Raw genomic sequence first — 9755 nt, 5'->3', positions numbered from 1 at the left:
AATATTAATATTGACTTGCATTTATATGTTTACGTCCAACATGTCATGGATAGCTTGACGACGTGTTTGGCTCGAGAACTGGATATTACCATTAAACCCATGGCTGGGTCTTCACCCTCTCTCTCTAGAAAAATTTGTCCCCAAGAGTTATTGGCAAAGCTTAACCATGAGTTATTATAGTAATTTATGGTAATATTTTGATCGGCTTTATATGGAGCTAATTAGAAACTCCATATTTTAGATATGGTCCTCACTAAGTTTGCAGAGCTATTAATATTTCCATGGTTAGGAGGCCAAGTTCAGTGATGCATTTGTTGTTCCGCATACATTTGGATTATTCGGCTAATGTTTTGATCTAGTAATTTCTCTCTCTTTGGTTCAATTTACTTTTACGTAGTTTACTTCTTGAGATTATGCGAACACAAGTTGCTAAGTGGAATCTCTATTCTTTCCTCTTTGAATAATATTTGTCTTCAATATGCTTTCTATATACATATATGCTTATAACCTTCAATTTAATTAAAAATATAGATTGCAGTGCTCCATCTCTCGGATAACCAACCAAGTGCTATCAAAGAGCAGAATTTACGAGCTGCGGACCAATTGTTTCGGCAAGCTAAGAGATGCCAACTAGTGTTTCGGCACGCCAAGATGAGTGTCAAACAGCACCCATAGTTGGGCCTTGCTCCTCTAAGAGCAGTTCTCGGTAAGTAACAAAAAGTGAATTGGCAAATGACTTTTAATACATGCCAACCAAATGCCAAGCAACTCTCGCCTGGGGTGATCTAGGAGTTATGCCCCGAACACATAAGACCTTGTGGCGAATTGATCGGCAGCTAATCACTCGCCAAGTTTCAATCCAATCAAGAGTTTCAATACATTGGCACCTCTCCGCCACTACATACTGTTCTAACCAGCTTGGGAACCCGCACTTCGGTGACATCGCTTATTCGGCTACCATTGCTTATTCGGCAAGACTACTCGGCCAAATACGTCCACTTCAAAGCATTAGACATATTTGGCAACACAATGCCTCGGCACTAATATCTCGACATAATACAAGCATCTTGGCTTGTCGAAATTCACATCTGATAATACTAGCAGTTTCGTATCCACTTAAGGAGTCCAAACCTACCAACCCGAGGAGCCAAGACGTAACCAAAGGCCGCCGATAGTTGCGAAATCAACTAAATGTCCAAAAATTGACATTTTTCAGTGTCATCAAACTCAATCTTTGAATATACCAGTGTGAAGTCCTCATGAAGACGAGTCCAACGCCACAAACTGCGTCAAAATCGGATTTAAAATGAAGGAGATACAAGGCCTCAAAGTCACGAGCTCGAAATTAGAACACTCTGCCTTTCAAGACATGCAGCATGAAGGTGATGAAATAAGGAATTATCATGCGCTCCTCAGCACAACATGCTCTGTTGCATCTTACCGCATTCTAGTTAATCGGATGGTCCAATAACTTCGAGGATATCTACCCTCTAGTTTTTTGCCGTGTAAAATCCATTTTTGAGGTCCAATTTTGTGAATTTCGAGTATTAGCTTGGGATCAATCAACTAGAAAATCGAGGACTTTAAATGACAGTTCAATGGTCAAATCATGTCCGATTAGCATGCAATTTTGACAACAGGCTCCAGGAGCTAAGCCATAATTATCCATCTTCACCGATCAGTCATGCCATCTACTGTTGGGGCAAGACCCACAACTTGAATTTCTTTTACATTCGGCTATCACAACTACGCATATTCGGAAACCACCAATGAACCAACTTACATCCACAGGCCCAACGAACAATTCGGCAACTTATTGACTTATTCGGCTCATTGCTTACTCAGCAACACTACTCGACCGCAAGACTACTCAGCCGCCCATACGTCAACATCGGACAATCCCGTCCCGTTATCTACGTTATTCGGCTCATAACATTATATGTCAACTTATTCGGCAATAGAATTCATCGGCATTATGAACGCTGCATGCATATGATCAACTCGGCTTATAACTTAGCAAAAATTACACCACAACATTTCTTATTTGGCACATTCTTTGACAAGTTTACAATATTATTCCGCAACAATATTCGGCAACTTTGTGACGTATTCGGCACTAATACTCGGCATAGAACTAGCATCTCGGCTTGCCGAAATCCACATGAACATACCACAGGATTCGTATCGGCTCAAAGAGTCCAAACCCACCAACTTGAGAAGTCAAGAAGCAACCAAAGTATGCCGAAAATTGCGATACGGCTCACATTTTCCGACAATTGAAATTTTCAAAGCTGTCAAACTCAAGTTTTGCCCATACCAACGTGAAGTACTCATTGAGATGAGTCCAACGCAACAAACCGCGTCAAAATCAGAGCTCAAACGAAGCCGTACGGGGCCGCTCAAAGTTTGCCCAGAAAATGAATTCTTTCGCTGGAGAAGACGATCCAGCAAGATATGAAGAAATAATCATGTGCTTCGTTGCATTACACACTGTTGATCTGAACCATTAGATCCATTTTGGCTATAATTACGCCATCAGGAGTCTGATCACAGCGATCCAATAGTCCTTTCTAGCTATCTGACACATTCCGGGTCTATCCGTACAGTTAGAATTTACAAATTCAGCTATAAAAAAAATTACAGATTTTATTCAAAAAATTGAGCGCAATGGCTCGCTTCGCATATCACTATGCACCCTACTTTGTCTCGACTTCATTCTGATTTCGCCACGGCACCGAATAGGGGCACGGAATCCGTTTCAAATTGTTATCGGCCTACTCGGCAATTTTGGCCCAAGTCAATTTTATTCCTTCCGAATAAGCAATCTTATTCAAAAGCAATGGGGAAAATATACGTTGGACAAGAATCTCAACTTTAATAAATTGGCAACTATTACCAACCAAGTTCTTAGCAAATCCAACTCCGAAGTGATGCCGACACACTGCAAAGCTAAGAAAAATCGCCGACCAAAAGATCAGCACAATCACCGACCCAAGTGTAGCTGACCAACTTTTCGGCAAAATCACATTATATATGAAAGACACCGATGTTTTGACACTAGTTACTCGGCAGTGCATCAAATTTACTCGGCAATATTATTCGGCACCATTATTAATTCAACACTATCATTATTCAACCGTGCATCAACTTTATTCGCCTAACAACATTATTTGGCAAAACAATTGCCCACTAGGACATCTTAGTCAATTTTTCGCTTTCTAATTGGGGCACATCAGCCGATCATCATCTCGACACCTTTGATGTGCATGCATACTCGGCCAACTTGGTACAAACATTACAACATTTACTTGAGTTACACACTCCAGCTCCTTTTCACGCCGCTCTAGGCAAGCGCTAGTTTTGGGGCAATACATTACACACTTGGCAGTCGACAATTCGCATTTGGCAGTTAGCAGTTCCACATTGTTGTGCGTTGTCATTTTACCAAAGCCAAATCTTCCCTGCAACATAGGGCAATGAGAATTTGCATTCCTTCCGACTAACACCTGTCATTCAAAAACAATGGGGCAAGTCTACCTTGGACTAAACGCAAACCGAGCAACTCGACAATTAAATGGTTGACCCAATATCTACTTGGCAATTCCATATAAGCGGAGCAATATTATTGGTGATTAAAACGTCCACCTTATTCGGTATATGATGCATTATTCAAAGTCCTTGCCATATTGGCACTCGGTCGCCACTTAAAATCAGTAAAAGTCTCTGAGTACAGCGTAATCTTTGCACTCGGCATGGAGTGCCATCAGCAAAGGCCTACACCCATGCCCGGGGGTTAGAATACCAAGGCCTATACCTACGCCTGGAGATTAGAATACTGCGGCCTATACCTATGCCCGGAGGTTAGAATACCGCGGCCTACACCTATGCCCGGAGGTTAGAATACCACGACCTACACCCTCACCCGGGGGTTATAATACCGCAGGTCTACACCCTCACCAGGGGGTAATAATACCGTGGTCCATTTTTTGGCTGATATATCTACCTTATTTAATCTTTCTTATTTGGTTCAGGCAATCATTTCCGTGTTCGGCATATATAGCTCGGCACGAAAGTCCATATTTGGAAGCAATCTTTGCACTCGACAATAAATTACACCTTTGCCCGGGGTTATAATACCACGGCCTACACCCTTACCCAGGGGTTATAATACCGTGGCCTATCGTTATAGAGAAAGTATTACTCACTGGGCTTTAGCTCACATCTCTCCTCTATATACATATATTTGTACATACATTCATACATACATGCATTCATCCAGTCATTCATTCATTTATCAAATGTATTTTTTGTCAAAAAACCTAACAGTTATTTGAACAGCGTAACTTGGCAAGGAAAAACTCTCATTCCTTCTACCGCAGACAATGAAAGTTTTGGGGCAATTGTGGGAGCCAGAAAAATATAGGTACTAGTTTATTGGGCCTAACTCAAACAAAGCCTACAATGGGTCCAACCCAAACAAATATCACACCCCCCATCTATATAAAGGAGGGGGCATCCCAAGTAGAAGGTATGTTTTGATCTCTCTCTACAGAACACACACCCCTTCAAATATATATACAATTTACTTCCTTGATTCAAGGACTAATTTCATCATCGGAGAGTTCCCGGTCGGCAACCCCAATTAGGTGGCACCGACTATGTTCATCTTTGCAGATCTATAGGGGTGAAGCTCTTCTCTTCGTTGAATCTCTACAACATCCATGTGAGAGGATATTTCATGATCTCACAATTTTCATAATATATAACACTAATTTACATAATATTTTTTATATACATAATACAAACTAATTTTACATAATATTTTTCATATAGATAACTACTAATTTGTAACAAATTTTACATCTTAAATTTTCCTCACACTTATTTTTATTTAGATATTTCATTCAAGGTTAAAAAAATATATATGTATTAACTATAGCGGAACGAAACAGTTTTAAAGGTAAATTATAAATTTTAAAATTTAATTCATGATTAGTGCATAGAACCAGTGGCGGAGCCATAGAGGGTCTAGGGGGGTCACGTGCCCCCCTTGGGTTTGGGAATATATATATATATATATATTTTTGGCAAAAATAAAGAAAATATTTTAAATAAAAAAATGATAAAATATTATTTAAAGTGAAAATATCAATGACATTTTTAAAATTATGAGAATAGTAATGGTTGTTTTTTTATTGAAAATAAAGATATTACAATAAATCATATATTATTTATGAAAATTTCAATATAATGGTGATGTCTATCATTATTGACGTACAATTATAATTAATCTTAATGAAAATATGAAATTTATTGAATTGTTAGTCACATTTGATATGTGAGATTCATTCTCTATGTGTTTTTTTACTATTAGTTGGTGATATTATATGTCAATAACGACATGATAGTACTATTATATTGAATTTTTACTGAAATTTTGTATAAAAAATTACTTTATCATTATATAATTTATTTTAAAATTTATATCCATGACCTTTTTTTTTTTTTATATTGTCCACGATATACTAGTTACAAATAATATATATATATATATATATCTTTCTTGAAGTCAATCGTAAAAATTTATGTGAAAATTTTTTGTAAAAATTTTCAATGTTATAAATAATAAGTGCCCATTCTGATTTAATTTCTTGGCTCCATCACTAGATAGAAAGATACAAATTGATACAGATCAATGTGATTTTAATAAATTAGACAATATTTTATACAATCTTAGGAGGGCAGAAGTTTTCTAACAAAGATCAACCATGACGTTGTTGAGTTTTTGTTAGGTAATGAAAACAACAAAGGTAAAATTATAAATTACTCAGACAATGAAATAATATTTGTATTTTTATGATGATATACATTTTTTATATGTATGATAAATTCCTCTTGGTGTAAATCTTTTATGAATATCAAAGTAATGCAATTTGTAATGAAAAATGTTAGAAATTTTAAAAGATTTATCAAAATTTTTACTGAATACCTCATATAAGTGTGAGACTAATCCCATATAAATTCATAAGAATCTCATACTCAGGATATTTAATAAAAATTTTAATAAATCTTTTGACTCTCTAACATTTTTTATTCACAATTTCTCAATCAACAAATGCATGAATTGACGTGAAACAGCTACTACCTAATTTACATGTCAATGTGTTTCATTTCCATTGCATTGATTGGACAAGTGGTAGTTTGGTCTCAATACATGCCTAATCTTAATTTTCTCCCGCTCAATCTTTAAAAAATAAAAAATAACACTTTTTTTTTTTCTCGCGCAATTTGAGCTGTTCAACTATCACTATCCTATACTAATAAATATATATATCCTTCTTCCATCCTATTTTATTAGTTCACATTGTATTTTGAAATATCTCAAAATAATAGTCCCATTTAAAAAGTCAAAGTAAAAAAAATATGTAAATTTCAAAACTATCCCTGTCAAATGATTATAAATATATTAAAAAATTAAAAAAAAAAATAAGAACATTATTGAAAAAATATTTTAAATTTTGAATTTAAGTGTAATGATTACATGCCTTTAAAAAAAAAAAATTGGCACTCCCAAAAAATTCGTAGCATAGGCAATAATGTTTGGGACCCCTAAAGTTTTTTTGAGAGAATGTAATATTGTTGTTTTTTAGCAAAAATGCTTGGGGCCCCAAAGTTGGAAACCTCCATGACCTTCAAAATGATGTGGACCAATCATGTGTTTTGATTTTTTTTAATTTTTTTTTTCCTTTCCTTCCTAAACCAATCACAAGTGAGTAGGGTTGTGAGTGTTGTGTTTTTTGAGAGTCTGTGACATTGTTGTTTTTCGAAAAAAATGCTTAAGACTCCCAAAGTTGGGGATCCCCTTGAAAAATGATGTAGACCGATCATGTTTTTTTTTTTTTTTTTTTTCCCCTTCCTGAACCGATCACGGGTGAGTGGGAGTTGTAGGTGTTGTGTTTTTTAGGAATTTATAACACTGTTAATTTTTCTGAGGATACTTACATGTAGGTCCTAATAAGTGGACTTATTGTCTAATAGGTCCTATGAAAAAAATTTGTCATAAAAAAAGTCACTAATTATAAGTTTTAGCAACAATTTATAAAAATTATGACCAAAAAAAATTACTAGTTATCAATTTTTAGCGACATATATAAAAAATTATCACAAAAAAATTATTTTTAGCGACAATTTTACCAAGATTTATTTTCAATAAGACTTAATGAGAATTAAGTCTAATTGTTATGGCCTATTAGTAGTTTACCCATTTTTCTGGCATATTGCTATACATAGATTTTGTACCCAGATGTTTACTAATTTATATAATATGTTACTATACTTGTTGTAATTGTTACTTTTATCAACTTAAAAACTCTACGACTGTCATGTTTATATTCTATATTTATACATAATAGAATAATATTTTTATTATAATATTTATTCTCATATTTGATTTATTAAAATAATAATATAAAATATATTATAAATGAAATTATTATTTATCATTGTAAGAATACAAAGAAATTAAAGAATGGTCATTTCTCCTATTTCATGTCAGTAAACTAATACTACATTGGTATTTTATTCTCTATCTTTGAAAAAATAAAAATAAAAAATAAGAAAACTACATGGGCCATTCCAAAAGGAACAAAAGAAAGAAGACAACTGTGTTTGGTAGTTGACGATCAATACAAAATCTTTTGTTTAACAGACACAAATGTCAATCTTTAAACTTTGCTAATTCATTATACGTAAATATATTTTAATTCTTTTTAAGACATGGAATTGATCTTCACAAAGGGAGACTATCAATCCACTCCAACAGAAACATATGCAAATAAATCTACAAAACAATTGACATATCAATCAAAATAAATACATTATTCAAATAAAATAACTTAAACGAACATATGATTAAGAGATAATTACACTTACTACCCTGCAATTTAATCTAATCGGGATAAGGTGAATTCTTATGAAGAATCCCACCTCAAATTTAAAAGTTTTAGAAGAAAATTCTTATGAAGAATTTGAAGGATATTTGCCAAGTAAAATTAGCTGAAGAAGGTGAATATATTAATCAACTATATATGAAATTAGAACTTTTTATTTTTTTTTAAGATTTGCATATGAAATTAGAACTTAAGTACAGATCAACGTGTTGTATGATAAAAAGTAATAAAAGTAAAGTCCAATTTTATGTGTTAAGCTTTGTTAATTGTGAGTTGTGACTGTTGCAATGAAAATGTTGAAGTGTGTGTTTAAAAAAAAATATGACACAATTTAATGTATTTATAAGGATAAAATTAAATTTAAAGAAAAAACATAAAAATGTATCCACCGCTCATTCCCCTCTTTTCTCTCCTTCCTTTGGCTACTTTTTCATTAAAAAAAAATAAAATGAAAACCATAAAAACCAGTCATTGCAGCTAACAATAAATATTAAATTTGGGTACTTTTTCATTTGCAATTACTCTTTAATAGCTTCACTAGAGCATGGAAAAGAGAACTAGTTAGTTTGTTGAGAAAAATTCAACCCTAAATACACCTCAAAGAATCCTATGTTGCCCAACCCTAATACTATCTTAATAACTATCATAATAATTGTCCCTACTTGTGTTGAAAACAACATTCAAAATCATCAAATTTGGACAAGGGGATTAATTTTAGGTGAGTCATAAGCTCATATGTCTTGAGTACTTAGTATTTTTCAAATTTAACCAATATGTAATTTGTGATTGATCGTAAGCATCTAAAAAAATTATTTTGTTGTGATCCAAAAAACCTTGCCTTAAATGGAAAAGTTATTTGGTGCTTCAAGAGCACAATTACAGGATGTCACAAATCGAATATGATTAGTGAAAAAAACGAAATTCACTGATCTCTGTTGGTGATGAAAAAATAACATAAGACATGATAATTCAAAATTAATTGAAAATAGGTGGACAAGTTAAGTGTTGGAACACCTAATTTTCCCCTTTAATTGTGATTAAGATTGACAATCAATGATTTCTATTAGTGATGACGAATAATAAAGTTATATACATCAATTGGTATATTAATTAATATATTAACAGACGATGTGATAAAATTTTAGAGATTTTAGGTTTTGTAATTTGTATAATAATTTTGAAGTGACAATGTCATAATATATATTTGTACATTAATTGATATAATAATTGATGTGTGTATTAGACGAGAAAATAATAGACGGTGATGCTACATGCACCAATTGGTATACCAACTAGTGTACCAACATACCTTATGACATTATTACTGACCCCACCCATCATACAAATTATAAATACTCAAAATTTCTAAAATTATGTCACATTATCTATTAGTACACTAATTGATATATCAATTGATGCATATAACATTATTCAACAATAGAAGACATGATAATTAATGATTAATTGAAAATAGTCACACGTTATGGCCCGGAACACCTGAGATTAGTCTTATTTTTCGGATGAGTTGGATTATGTGATTGAGATTGAGTCTTGTATTTTCTTCGATGTTTGTGCCTACCGTATAGTAAAGTCAAGGACTTTGCCTTCCCAAATTGACTTGGGAGCAATGTTTTAAAAATCGGATTGATGAGCAAATCAGAAAAAGAATCGGGTGGACGGGTCACCGGTTCAACCGTCAGTTGAACCAGATCGAACCGTGACATCATAATTATGTCATAAATAATTTTTAAAAAATATAAATTAACAATATATATAATAAATTTCAATTTTTTTTTTAAATTCGTA

The sequence above is a fragment of the Camellia sinensis genome, chromosome 15 (assembly GCF_055761805.1).
Source record: "Camellia sinensis isolate YWXY chromosome 15, ASM5576180v1, whole genome shotgun sequence".
Taxonomy (NCBI): domain Eukaryota; kingdom Viridiplantae; phylum Streptophyta; class Magnoliopsida; order Ericales; family Theaceae; genus Camellia; species Camellia sinensis.
This window is presented reverse-complemented; position numbering follows the sequence as displayed.